Source organism: Microcebus murinus, chromosome 21 (assembly GCF_040939455.1).
Source record: "Microcebus murinus isolate Inina chromosome 21, M.murinus_Inina_mat1.0, whole genome shotgun sequence".
In the NCBI taxonomy this organism is placed as follows: Eukaryota; Metazoa; Chordata; class Mammalia; order Primates; family Cheirogaleidae; genus Microcebus; species Microcebus murinus.
Genome location: NC_134124.1, coordinates 41,352,409 through 41,366,592, shown reverse-complemented (window position 1 = coordinate 41,366,592; position 14,184 = coordinate 41,352,409). Strand labels below are relative to the sequence as shown.

At 59.7% G+C, this 14,184-nt stretch overlaps 5 non-coding genes across 5 annotated transcripts; all 5 read right to left on the bottom strand.

Moving 5' to 3' along the window:
* Positions 1-1,561: 1,561 nt before the first annotated feature.
* LOC142863184 (5S ribosomal RNA) lies at positions 1,562-1,680 on the bottom strand. Its single transcript, XR_012914078.1, has one exon. It is a non-coding gene; the product is annotated as a 5S ribosomal RNA (ribosomal RNA).
* Positions 1,681-4,202: 2,522 nt separating this feature from the next.
* LOC142863183 (5S ribosomal RNA) lies at positions 4,203-4,321 on the bottom strand. The gene has a single exon (XR_012914077.1). It is a non-coding gene; the product is annotated as a 5S ribosomal RNA (ribosomal RNA).
* Positions 4,322-6,829: 2,508 nt separating this feature from the next.
* Positions 6,830-6,948, bottom strand: LOC142863182 (5S ribosomal RNA). Its single transcript, XR_012914076.1, has one exon. It is a non-coding gene; the product is annotated as a 5S ribosomal RNA (ribosomal RNA).
* Positions 6,949-9,470: 2,522 nt separating this feature from the next.
* Positions 9,471-9,589, bottom strand: LOC142863181 (5S ribosomal RNA). Its single transcript, XR_012914075.1, has one exon. It is a non-coding gene; the product is annotated as a 5S ribosomal RNA (ribosomal RNA).
* A 2,531-nt stretch (positions 9,590-12,120) lies between these two features.
* Positions 12,121-12,239, bottom strand: LOC142863180 (5S ribosomal RNA). The gene has a single exon (XR_012914074.1). It is a non-coding gene; the product is annotated as a 5S ribosomal RNA (ribosomal RNA).
* Positions 12,240-14,184: the final 1,945 nt, after the last annotated feature.

Here is a 14,184-nt window from a genome sequence, read left to right as displayed (position 1 = left end):
AAACAGAAACACCGGTAGCCCGCCCGGATCAGAGTCTGCTCCTTAGAGCAAGTACCCTGACCAGGTTCACCCGTGGGTCCCGAGCTAGCGGCATTCAGAAGAGCCAGGCCCGCAGCCTACGCAGAAGACACCTGCGCTCGGGTGTCTGTGGCGGCACAATTCACCATTGCAAAGATGTGGAAGCGACCCGAGTGCCCATCGATCCACGAGTGGATTCATAAAATGTGGCGCGTGGACACCACGGAGTGCTATTCGGCTATGAGAAACGGCGGTGAGAGGGCACCTCTCGTGTTCTCCTGGCCGGAGCTGGAACCCGTTCCAGTAAGCCAAGTATCCCAAGAATGGACACAGGAGCACCACGTGCGCGTGCTCACCGGCAAATTGGTAGGAACCCACGGACACCTGAGTGGACGTAGAGGAATCACCTTCATCGGGTGGGGGTCGGGCGGGTGGGGGGAGGGGATGGGCATACACACCCATGAGGAATGGGGTGGGTGCGCACCGACTGGGGGATGGGCGCACTTGAAGCTCTGACCAGAGGGGGCAGGCGGGGAGAGGGCAATGTACCCGACCTTAACATTGGTACCCCCACCATACGCTGCTAAAGCATGAGAGATAAATAAGACAACAGGGGGGAGGGGGGCACGGGCAATACATGGAACCTTAATACTTGTACTCCCATAATCTGCTTGAAAAGAGAGAGAAAAGGAAATGCAATAATGGGGAGGTAAGAGGCATTTTTTTTTTTTTGGAGACAGAGTCTCGCTTTGTTGCCCTGGCTAGAGTGAGTGCCATGGCGTCAGCCTAGCTCACAGCAACCTCAATCTCCTGGGCTCAAGCAATCCTGCTGCCTCAGCCTCCCAAGTAGCTGGGACTACAGGCATGCGCCACCATGCCCGGCTAATTTTTTTTTTTGTATAGATATATATTAGTTGGCCAATGAATTTCTTTCTATTTATAGTAGAGATGGGGTCTCGCTCTTGCTCAGGCTGGTTTCGAACTCCTGACCTCGAGCAATCCGCCCACCTCGGCCTCCCAGAGTGCTAGGATTACAGGCGTGAGCCAGCACGCCGGGCCAAGAGGCATTTTGTTTAAAAAAAAATGACTCCGAAAAGAAAAGTAAAAGGAGGCCTGTCGAGCACGTCTGGGTGTGACTGTGCATCCCCCAACATCCGGTGCCACCACCAAAGATTCCTACGTGTAGCCCATAGAACGCCAAAATCAACGGGACGAGTTCTGGTCACAACTCCCTCAAAATGACATCCCGGCCTTCTTCTGCAACTGCCTCCCCTCTCAGACTCTCAAGGTTTCCTCCAGCGTGTCGGTTCCCACAGCCCAGACCCTTGGTCTGAGGCCCGACAGTCCAGGTGCCACGCCTGCTGCCTCGTGGCGGCGGTGCTGCGGCTTGGGGCAAGAGGAGGCCCCACGGAGCGGGCTGGGGCGCCAGGCACCGTGGCGGGCGCTGAGGGTGGGGGTGACCCCCCGCCCCCCAGACTGCCGCCGCGCTCTCCGAATGGGGACAGAACAAGAGGCAAAAAAAAAAAAAATAAAATAAGATACAAGCCTACGGCACCCGGTATTCCCAGGCGGTCTCCCATCCAAGTACTAACCAGGCCCGAGCCTGCTTGGCTTCCGAGATCAGACGAGATCGGGCGCGTTCAGGGTGGTGTGGCCCTAGACGGCGGAGGGCGCCCCAGCCCGGCTCAAGAAGCCGAGCGTCTCTGCGCTTCCCCGCGCCTCCTCCCGCCCCAGGCCCCGCGCCGGCGCTGACCCACTCGGGGCCGGGCCGGGCTGGTTGAGTTCGCTGGCCGGGTCCCGAGGTCTCCACGGGGCTGGGGTGCGGGGCGTGGTGGGCTCGGCGGGGTGGGGGGCTGTCTTCACACACACACACACACACACACACACACACACACACACACACACACACACACGGACACACACCAGATGCGCCTCCAGCCTCCACGGCTGGACCCGCCAAGGTGGAGACCTCCAGCCGCCCTCCTCTCCTGGCCTCGCCTCCCTCACCTACCCGCCCCCAACCCCAGTGCGCCGCTGCTGACTGCGCATGCGCGGGCGGTCGCCTTTGGCCCCAGGGGCCGCCCTCCAGCACAACCCCTTTCAGCTGCGCCCCCGCCCTGCGTGTGGGCTGCCGCCTATCCGCCCGGGACCGGGGCCGGGGCACAGCGCATAGGGGAGGGGAGCGAGTGTAGGGGCGTCTCTCGGGATGTGTGCCATGGGTGGGGTGGTTTGGGGGCGCTGAAGACATCAGTCCCCTCCATCTCCTACCTGTGGAAACCCCCCAAGCCCTTGCAGAACTGCCGGCACCCGCTGCCGTGGGGGCCGGGACCCTACTCTGTGTCCTCCTGTGGCCCAGTCCAAGGGGCCTGGGCCTGGCCGGGGCTGGATTGGACCCCAACCACCCTGGGCTGTGGACTTGCTAAAAATGGGCGATTAGAGATTTGGTTCCAGCTTCATTGAGGGTCATTTCACTAACGAAGGCACCGTGAAGACGTTCCTGAGACGTTTGTGAGGGTGGCAACTGAAAGAGAATTTTAAAGCTGACAGAAGAGGCGAGGAAAGGCATAGGAGATTTCCACACCCAGTAAGGAAGCCTTTCCCGAAATGGAAGAAAGAAACGAGCAAACAGAAACACCGGTAGCCCGCCCGGATCAGAGTCTGCTCCTTAGAGCAAGTACCCTGACCAGGTTCACCCGTGGGTCCCGAGCTAGCGGCATTCAGAAGAGCCAGGCCCGCAGCCTACGCAGAAGACACCTGCGCTCGGGTGTCTGTGGCGGCACAATTCACCATTGCAAAGATGTGGAAGCGACCCGAGTGCCCATCGATCCACGAGTGGATTCATAAAATGTGGCGCGTGGACACCACGGAGTGCTATTCGGCTATGAGAAACGGCGGTGAGAGGGCACCTCTCGTGTTCTCCTGGCCGGAGCTGGAACCCGTTCCAGTAAGCCAAGTATCCCAAGAATGGACACAGGAGCACCACGTGCGCGTGCTCACCGGCAAATTGGTAGGAACCCACGGACACCTGAGTGGACGTAGAGGAATCACCTTCATCGGGTGGGGGTCGGGCGGGTGGGGGGAGGGGATGGGCATACACACCCATGAGGAATGGGGTGGGTGCGCACCGACTGGGGGATGGGCGCACTTGAAGCTCTGACCAGAGGGGGCAGGCGGGGAGAGGGCAATGTACCCGACCTTAACATTGGTACCCCCACCATACGCTGCTAAAGCATGAGAGATAAATAAGACAACAGGGGGGAGGGGGGCACGGGCAATACATGGAACCTTAATACTTGTACTCCCATAATCTGCTTGAAAAGAGAGAGAAAAGGAAATGCAATAATGGGGAGGTAAGAGGCATTTTTTTTTTTTTGGAGACAGAGTCTCGCTTTGTTGCCCTGGCTAGAGTGAGTGCCATGGCGTCAGCCTAGCTCACAGCAACCTCAATCTCCTGGGCTCAAGCAATCCTGCTGCCTCAGCCTCCCAAGTAGCTGGGACTACAGGCATGCGCCACCATGCCCGGCTAATTTTTTTTTTTGTATAGATATATATTAGTTGGCCAATGAATTTCTTTCTATTTATAGTAGAGATGGGGTCTCGCTCTTGCTCAGGCTGGTTTCGAACTCCTGACCTCGAGCAATCCGCCCACCTCGGCCTCCCAGAGTGCTAGGATTACAGGCGTGAGCCAGCACGCCGGGCCAAGAGGCATTTTGTTTAAAAAAAAATGACTCCGAAAAGAAAAGTAAAAGGAGGCCTGTCGAGCACGTCTGGGTGTGACTGTGCATCCCCCAACATCCGGTGCCACCACCAAAGATTCCTACGTGTAGCCCATAGAACGCCAAAATCAACGGGACGAGTTCTGGTCACAACTCCCTCAAAATGACATCCCGGCCTTCTTCTGCAACTGCCTCCCCTCTCAGACTCTCAAGGTTTCCTCCAGCGTGTCGGTTCCCACAGCCCAGACCCTTGGTCTGAGGCCCGACAGTCCAGGTGCCACGCCTGCTGCCTCGTGGCGGCGGTGCTGCGGCTTGGGGCAAGAGGAGGCCCCACGGAGCGGGCTGGGGCGCCAGGCACCGTGGCGGGCGCTGAGGGTGGGGGTGACCCCCCGCCCCCCAGACTGCCGCCGCGCTCTCCGAATGGGGACAGAACAAGAGGCAAAAAAAAATAAAATAAAATAAGATACAAGCCTACGGCACCCGGTATTCCCAGGCGGTCTCCCATCCAAGTACTAACCAGGCCCGAGCCTGCTTGGCTTCCGAGATCAGACGAGATCGGGCGCGTTCAGGGTGGTGTGGCCCTAGACGGCGGAGGGCGCCCCAGCCCGGCTCAAGAAGCCGAGCGTCTCTGCGCTTCCCCGCGCCTCCTCCCGCCCCAGGCCCCGCGCCGGCGCTGACCCACTCGGGGCCGGGCCGGGCTGGTTGAGTTCGCTGGCCGGGTCCCGAGGTCTCCACGGGGCTGGGGTGCGGGGCGTGGTGGGCTCGGCGGGGTGGGGGGCTGTCTTCACACACACACACACACACACACACACACACACACACACGGACACACACCAGATGCGCCTCCAGCCTCCACGGCTGGACCCGCCAAGGTGGAGACCTCCAGCCGCCCTCCTCTCCTGGCCTCGCCTCCCTCACCTACCCGCCCCCAACCCCAGTGCGCCGCTGCTGACTGCGCATGCGCCGGCGGTCGCCTTTGGCCCCAGGGGCCGCCCTCCAGCACAACCCCTTTCAGCTGCGCCCCCGCCCTGCGTGTGGGCTGCCGCCTATCCGCCCGGGACCGGGGCCGGGGCACAGCGCATAGGGGAGGGGAGCGAGTGTAGGGGCGTCTCTCGGGATGTGTGCCATGGGTGGGGTGGTTTGGGGGCGCTGAAGACATCAGTCCCCTCCATCTCCTACCTGTGGAAACCCCCCAAGCCCTTGCAGAACTGCCGGCACCCGCTGCCGTGGGGGCCGGGACCCTACTCTGTGTCCTCCTGTGGCCCAGTCCAAGGGGCCTGGGCCTGGCCGGGGCTGGATTGGACCCCAACCACCCTGGGCTGTGGACTTGCTAAAAATGGGCGATTAGAGATTTGGTTCCAGCTTCATTGAGGGTCATTTCACTAACGAAGGCACCGTGAAGACGTTCCTGAGACGTTTGTGAGGGTGGCAACTGAAAGAGAATTTTAAAGCTGACAGAAGAGGCGAGGAAAGGCATAGGAGATTTCCACACCCAGTAAGGAAGCCTTTCCCGAAATGGAAGAAAGAAACGAGCAAACAGAAACACCGGTAGCCCGCCCGGATCAGAGTCTGCTCCTTAGAGCAAGTACCCTGACCAGGTTCACCCGTGGGTCCCGAGCTAGCGGCATTCAGAAGAGCCAGGCCCGCAGCCTACGCAGAAGACACCTGCGCTCGGGTGTCTGTGGCGGCACAATTCACCATTGCAAAGATGTGGAAGCGACCCGAGTGCCCATCGATCCACGAGTGGATTCATAAAATGTGGCGCGTGGACACCACGGAGTGCTATTCGGCTATGAGAAACGGCGGTGAGAGGGCACCTCTCGTGTTCTCCTGGCCGGAGCTGGAACCCGTTCCAGTAAGCCAAGTATCCCAAGAATGGACACAGGAGCACCACGTGCGCGTGCTCACCGGCAAATTGGTAGGAACCCACGGACACCTGAGTGGACGTAGAGGAATCACCTTCATCGGGTGGGGGTCGGGCGGGTGGGGGGAGGGGATGGGCATACACACCCATGAGGAATGGGGTGGGTGCGCACCGACTGGGGGATGGGCGCACTTGAAGCTCTGACCAGAGGGGGCAGGCGGGGAGAGGGCAATGTACCCGACCTTAACATTGGTACCCCCACCATACGCTGCTAAAGCATGAGAGATAAATAAGACAACAGGGGGGAGGGGGGCACGGGCAATACATGGAACCTTAATACTTGTACTCCCATAATCTGCTTGAAAAGAGAGAGAAAAGGAAATGCAATAATGGGGAGGTAAGAGGCATTTTTTTTTTTTTGGAGACAGAGTCTCGCTTTGTTGCCCTGGCTAGAGTGAGTGCCATGGCGTCAGCCTAGCTCACAGCAACCTCAATCTCCTGGGCTCAAGCAATCCTGCTGCCTCAGCCTCCCAAGTAGCTGGGACTACAGGCATGCGCCACCATGCCCGGCTAATTTTTTTTTTTGTATAGATATATATTAGTTGGCCAATGAATTTCTTTCTATTTATAGTAGAGATGGGGTCTCGCTCTTGCTCAGGCTGGTTTCGAACTCCTGACCTCGAGCAATCCGCCCACCTCGGCCTCCCAGAGTGCTAGGATTACAGGCGTGAGCCAGCACGCCGGGCCAAGAGGCATTTTGTTTAAAAAAAAATGACTCCGAAAAGAAAAGTAAAAGGAGGCCTGTCGAGCACGTCTGGGTGTGACTGTGCATCCCCCAACATCCGGTGCCACCACCAAAGATTCCTACGTGTAGCCCATAGAACGCCAAAATCAACGGGACGAGTTCTGGTCACAACTCCCTCAAAATGACATCCCGGCCTTCTACTGCAACTGCCTCCCCTCTCAGACTCTCAAGGTTTCCTCCAGCGTGTCGGTTCCCACAGCCCAGACCCTTGGTCTGAGGCCCGACAGTCCAGGTGCCACGCCTGCTGCCTCGTGGCGGCGGTGCTGCGGCTTGGGGCAAGAGGAGGCCCCACGGAGCGGGCTGGGGCGCCAGGCACCGTGGCGGGCGCTGAGGGTGGGGGTGACCCCCCGCCCCCCAGACTGCCGCCGCGCTCTCCGAATGGGGACAGAACAAGAGGCAAAAAAAAAAAAAATAAAATAAGATACAAGCCTACGGCACCCGGTATTCCCAGGCGGTCTCCCATCCAAGTACTAACCAGGCCCGAGCCTGCTTGGCTTCCGAGATCAGACGAGATCGGGCGCGTTCAGGGTGGTGTGGCCCTAGACGGCGGAGGGCGCCCCAGCCCGGCTCAAGAAGCCGAGCGTCTCTGCGCTTCCCCGCGCCTCCTCCCGCCCCAGGCCCCGCGCCGGCGCTGACCCACTCGGGGCCGGGCCGGGCTGGTTGAGTTCGCTGGCCGGGTCCCGAGGTCTCCACGGGGCTGGGGTGCGGGGCGTGGTGGGCTCGGCGGGGTGGGGGGCTGTCTTCACACACACACACACACACACACACACACACACACACACACACACACACACACGGACACACACCAGATGCGCCTCCAGCCTCCACGGCTGGACCCGCCAAGGTGGAGACCTCCAGCCGCCCTCCTCTCCTGGCCTCGCCTCCCTCACCTACCCGCCCCCAACCCCAGTGCGCCGCTGCTGACTGCGCATGCGCGGGCGGTCGCCTTTGGCCCCAGGGGCCGCCCTCCAGCACAACCCCTTTCAGCTGCGCCCCCGCCCTGCGTGTGGGCTGCCGCCTATCCGCCCGGGACCGGGGCCGGGGCACAGCGCATAGGGGAGGGGAGCGAGTGTAGGGGCGTCTCTCGGGATGTGTGCCATGGGTGGGGTGGTTTGGGGGCGCTGAAGACATCAGTCCCCTCCATCTCCTACCTGTGGAAACCCCCCAAGCCCTTGCAGAACTGCCGGCACCCGCTGCCGTGGGGGCCGGGACCCTACTCTGTGTCCTCCTGTGGCCCAGTCCAAGGGGCCTGGGCCTGGCCGGGGCTGGATTGGACCCCAACCACCCTGGGCTGTGGACTTGCTAAAAATGGGCGATTAGAGATTTGGTTCCAGCTTCATTGAGGGTCATTTCACTAACGAAGGCACCGTGAAGACGTTCCTGAGACGTTTGTGAGGGTGGCAACTGAAAGAGAATTTTAAAGCTGACAGAAGAGGCGAGGAAAGGCATAGGAGATTTCCACACCCAGTAAGGAAGCCTTTCCCGAAATGGAAGAAAGAAACGAGCAAACAGAAACACCGGTAGCCCGCCCGGATCAGAGTCTGCTCCTTAGAGCAAGTACCCTGACCAGGTTCACCCGTGGGTCCCGAGCTAGCGGCATTCAGAAGAGCCAGGCCCGCAGCCTACGCAGAAGACACCTGCGCTCGGGTGTCTGTGGCGGCACAATTCACCATTGCAAAGATGTGGAAGCGACCCGAGTGCCCATCGATCCACGAGTGGATTCATAAAATGTGGCGCGTGGACACCACGGAGTGCTATTCGGCTATGAGAAACGGCGGTGAGAGGGCACCTCTCGTGTTCTCCTGGCCGGAGCTGGAACCCGTTCCAGTAAGCCAAGTATCCCAAGAATGGACACAGGAGCACCACGTGCGCGTGCTCACCGGCAAATTGGTAGGAACCCACGGACACCTGAGTGGACGTAGAGGAATCACCTTCATCGGGTGGGGGTCGGGCGGGTGGGGGGAGGGGATGGGCATACACACCCATGAGGAATGGGGTGGGTGCGCACCGACTGGGGGATGGGCGCACTTGAAGCTCTGACCAGAGGGGGCAGGCGGGGAGAGGGCAATGTACCCGACCTTAACATTGGTACCCCCACCATACGCTGCTAAAGCATGAGAGATAAATAAGACAACAGGGGGGAGGGGGGCACGGGCAATACATGGAACCTTAATACTTGTACTCCCATAATCTGCTTGAAAAGAGAGAGAAAAGGAAATGCAATAATGGGGAGGTAAGAGGCATTTTTTTTTTTTTGGAGACAGAGTCTCGCTTTGTTGCCCTGGCTAGAGTGAGTGCCATGGCGTCAGCCTAGCTCACAGCAACCTCAATCTCCTGGGCTCAAGCAATCCTGCTGCCTCAGCCTCCCAAGTAGCTGGGACTACAGGCATGCGCCACCATGCCCGGCTAATTTTTTTTTTTGTATAGATATATATTAGTTGGCCAATGAATTTCTTTCTATTTATAGTAGAGATGGGGTCTCGCTCTTGCTCAGGCTGGTTTCGAACTCCTGACCTCGAGCAATCCGCCCACCTCGGCCTCCCAGAGTGCTAGGATTACAGGCGTGAGCCAGCACGCCGGGCCAAGAGGCATTTTGTTTAAAAAAAAATGACTCCGAAAAGAAAAGTAAAAGGAGGCCTGTCGAGCACGTCTGGGTGTGACTGTGCATCCCCCAACATCCGGTGCCACCACCAAAGATTCCTACGTGTAGCCCATAGAACGCCAAAATCAACGGGACGAGTTCTGGTCACAACTCCCTCAAAATGACATCCCGGCCTTCTACTGCAACTGCCTCCCCTCTCAGACTCTCAAGGTTTCCTCCAGCGTGTCGGTTCCCACAGCCCAGACCCTTGGTCTGAGGCCCGACAGTCCAGGTGCCACGCCTGCTGCCTCGTGGCGGCGGTGCTGCGGCTTGGGGCAAGAGGAGGCCCCACGGAGCGGGCTGGGGCGCCAGGCACCGTGGCGGGCGCTGAGGGTGGGGGTGACCCCCCGCCCCCCAGACTGCCGCCGCGCTCTCCGAATGGGGACAGAACAAGAGGCAAAAAAAAATAAAATAAAATAAGATACAAGCCTACGGCACCCGGTATTCCCAGGCGGTCTCCCATCCAAGTACTAACCAGGCCCGAGCCTGCTTGGCTTCCGAGATCAGACGAGATCGGGCGCGTTCAGGGTGGTGTGGCCCTAGACGGCGGAGGGCGCCCCAGCCCGGCTCAAGAAGCCGAGCGTCTCTGCGCTTCCCCGCGCCTCCTCCCGCCCCAGGCCCCGCGCCGGCGCTGACCCACTCGGGGCCGGGCCGGGCTGGTTGAGTTCGCTGGCCGGGTCCCGAGGTCTCCACGGGGCTGGGGTGCGGGGCGTGGTGGGCTCGGCGGGGTGGGGGGCTGTCTTCACACACACACACACACACACACACACACACACACACACACACACACACACACACACACACGGACACACACCAGATGCGCCTCCAGCCTCCACGGCTGGACCCGCCAAGGTGGAGACCTCCAGCCGCCCTCCTCTCCTGGCCTCGCCTCCCTCACCTACCCGCCCCCAACCCCAGTGCGCCGCTGCTGACTGCGCATGCGCGGGCGGTCGCCTTTGGCCCCAGGGGCCGCCCTCCAGCACAACCCCTTTCAGCTGCGCCCCCGCCCTGCGTGTGGGCTGCCGCCTATCCGCCCGGGACCGGGGCCGGGGCACAGCGCATAGGGGAGGGGAGCGAGTGTAGGGGCGTCTCTCGGGATGTGTGCCATGGGTGGGGTGGTTTGGGGGCGCTGAAGACATCAGTCCCCTCCATCTCCTACCTGTGGAAACCCCCCAAGCCCTTGCAGAACTGCCGGCACCCGCTGCCGTGGGGGCCGGGACCCTACTCTGTGTCCTCCTGTGGCCCAGTCCAAGGGGCCTGGGCCTGGCCGGGGCTGGATTGGACCCCAACCACCCTGGGCTGTGGACTTGCTAAAAATGGGCGATTAGAGATTTGGTTCCAGCTTCATTGAGGGTCATTTCACTAACGAAGGCACCGTGAAGACGTTCCTGAGACGTTTGTGAGGGTGGCAACTGAAAGAGAATTTTAAAGCTGACAGAAGAGGCGAGGAAAGGCATAGGAGATTTCCACACCCAGTAAGGAAGCCTTTCCCGAAATGGAAGAAAGAAACGAGCAAACAGAAACACCGGTAGCCCGCCCGGATCAGAGTCTGCTCCTTAGAGCAAGTACCCTGACCAGGTTCACCCGTGGGTCCCGAGCTAGCGGCATTCAGAAGAGCCAGGCCCGCAGCCTACGCAGAAGACACCTGCGCTCGGGTGTCTGTGGCGGCACAATTCACCATTGCAAAGATGTGGAAGCGACCCGAGTGCCCATCGATCCACGAGTGGATTCATAAAATGTGGCGCGTGGACACCACGGAGTGCTATTCGGCTATGAGAAACGGCGGTGAGAGGGCACCTCTCGTGTTCTCCTGGCCGGAGCTGGAACCCGTTCCAGTAAGCCAAGTATCCCAAGAATGGACACAGGAGCACCACGTGCGCGTGCTCACCGGCAAATTGGTAGGAACCCACGGACACCTGAGTGGACGTAGAGGAATCACCTTCATCGGGTGGGGGTCGGGCGGGTGGGGGGAGGGGATGGGCATACACACCCATGAGGAATGGGGTGGGTGCGCACCGACTGGGGGATGGGTGCACTTGAAGCTCTGACCAGAGGGGGCAGGCGGGGAGAGGGCAATGTACCCGACCTTAACATTGGTACCCCCACCATACGCTGCTAAAGCATGAGAGATAAATAAGACAACAGGGGGGAGGGGGGCACGGGCAATACATGGAACCTTAATACTTGTACTCCCATAATCTGCTTGAAAAGAGAGAGAAAAGGAAATGCAATAATGGGGAGGTAAGAGGCATTTTTTTTTTTTGGAGACAGAGTCTCGCTTTGTTGCCCTGGCTAGAGTGAGTGCCATGGCGTCAGCCTAGCTCACAGCAACCTCAATCTCCTGGGCTCAAGCAATCCTGCTGCCTCAGCCTCCCAAGTAGCTGGGACTACAGGCATGCGCCACCATGCCCGGCTAATTTTTTTTTTTTTGTATAGATATATATTAGTTGGCCAATGAATTTCTTTCTATTTATAGTAGAGATGGGGTCTCGCTCTTGCTCAGGCTGGTTTCGAACTCCTGACCTCGAGCAATCCGCCCACCTCGGCCTCCCAGAGTGCTAGGATTACAGGCGTGAGCCAGCACGCCGGGCCAAGAGGCATTTTGTTTAAAAAAAAATGACTCCGAAAAGAAAAGTAAAAGGAGGCCTGTCGAGCACGTCTGGGTGTGACTGTGCATCCCCCAACATCCGGTGCCACCACCAAAGATTCCTACGTGTAGCCCATAGAACGCCAAAATCAACGGGACGAGTTCTGGTCACAACTCCCTCAAAATGACATCCCGGCCTTCTTCTGCAACTGCCTCCCCTCTCAGACTCTCAAGGTTTCCTCCAGCGTGTCGGTTCCCACAGCCCAGACCCTTGGTCTGAGGCCCGACAGTCCAGGTGCCACGCCTGCTGCCTCGTGGCGGCGGTGCTGCGGCTTGGGGCAAGAGGAGGCCCCACGGAGCGGGCTGGGGCGCCAGGCACCGTGGCGGGCGCTGAGGGTGGGGGTGACCCCCCGCCCCCCAGACTGCCGCCGCGCTCTCCGAATGGGGACAGAACAAGAGGCAAAAAAAAAAAAAATAAAATAAGATACAAGCCTACGGCACCCGGTATTCCCAGGCGGTCTCCCATCCAAGTACTAACCAGGCCCGAGCCTGCTTGGCTTCCGAGATCAGACGAGATCGGGCGCGTTCAGGGTGGTGTGGCCCTAGACGGCGGAGGGCGCCCCAGCCCGGCTCAAGAAGCCGAGCGTCTCTGCGCTTCCCCGCGCCTCCTCCCGCCCCAGGCCCCGCGCCGGCGCTGACCCACTCGGGGCCGGGCCGGGCTGGTTGAGTTCGCTGGCCGGGTCCCGAGGTCTCCACGGGGCTGGGGTGCGGGGCGTGGTGGGCTCGGCGGGGTGGGGGGCTGTCTTCACACACACACACACACACACACACACACACACACACACACACACACACACACACGGACACACACCAGATGCGCCTCCAGCCTCCACGGCTGGACCCGCCAAGGTGGAGACCTCCAGCCGCCCTCCTCTCCTGGCCTCGCCTCCCTCACCTACCCGCCCCCAACCCCAGTGCGCCGCTGCTGACTGCGCATGCGCGGGCGGTCGCCTTTGGCCCCAGGGGCCGCCCTCCAGCACAACCCCTTTCAGCTGCGCCCCCGCCCTGCGTGTGGGCTGCCGCCTATCCGCCCGGGACCGGGGCCGGGGCACAGCGCATAGGGGAGGGGAGCGAGTGTAGGGGCGTCTCTCGGGATGTGTGCCATGGGTGGGGTGGTTTGGGGGCGCTGAAGACATCAGTCCCCTCCATCTCCTACCTGTGGAAACCCCCCAAGCCCTTGCAGAACTGCCGGCACCCGCTGCCGTGGGGGCCGGGACCCTACTCTGTGTCCTCCTGTGGCCCAGTCCAAGGGGCCTGGGCCTGGCCGGGGCTGGATTGGACCCCAACCACCCTGGGCTGTGGACTTGCTAAAAATGGGCGATTAGAGATTTGGTTCCAGCTTCATTGAGGGTCATTTCACTAACGAAGGCACCGTGAAGACGTTCCTGAGACGTTTGTGAGGGTGGCAACTGAAATAGAATTTTAAAGCTGACAGAAGAGGCGAGGAAAGGCATAGGAGATTTCCACACCCAGTAAGGAAGCCTTTCCCGAAATGGAAGAAAGAAACGAGCAAACAGAAACACCGGTAGCCCGCCCGGATCAGAGTCTGCTCCTTAGAGCAAGTACCCTGACCAGGTTCACCCGTGGGTCCCGAGCTAGCGGCATTCAGAAGAGCCAGGCCCGCAGCCTACGCAGAAGACACCTGCGCTCGGGTGTCTGTGGCGGCACAATTCACCATTGCAAAGATGTGGAAGCGACCCGAGTGCCCATCGATCCACGAGTGGATTCATAAAATGTGGCGCGTGGACACCACGGAGTGCTATTCGGCTATGAGAAACGGCGGTGAGAGGGCACCTCTCGTGTTCTCCTGGCCGGAGCTGGAACCCGTTCCAGTAAGCCAAGTATCCCAAGAATGGACACAGGAGCACCACGTGCGCGTGCTCACCGGCAAATTGGTAGGAACCCACGGACACCTGAGTGGACGTAGAGGAATCACCTTCATCGGGTGGGGGTCGGGCGGGTGGGGGGAGGGGATGGGCATACACACCCATGAGGAATGGGGTGGGTGCGCACCGACTGGGGGATGGGCGCACTTGAAGCTCTGACCAGAGGGGGCAGGCGGGGAGAGGGCAATGTACCCGACCTTAACATTGGTACCCCCACCATACGCTGCTAAAGCATGAGAGATAAATAAGACAACAGGGGGGAGGGGGGCACGGGCAATACATGGAACCTTAATACTTGTACTCCCATAATCTGCTTGAAAAGAGAGAGAAAAGGAAATGCAATAATGGGGAGGTAAGAGGCATTTTTTTTTTTTTGGAGACAGAGTCTCGCTTTGTTGCCCTGGCTAGAGTGAGTGCCATGGCGTCAGCCTAGCTCACAGCAACCTCAATCTCCTGGGCTCAAGCAATCCTGCTGCCTCAGCCTCCCAAGTAGCTGGGACTACAGGCATGCGCCACCATGCCCGGCTAATTTTTTTTTTTGTATAGATATATATTAGTTGGCCAATGAATTTCTTTCTATTTATAGTAGAGATGGGGTCTCGCTCTT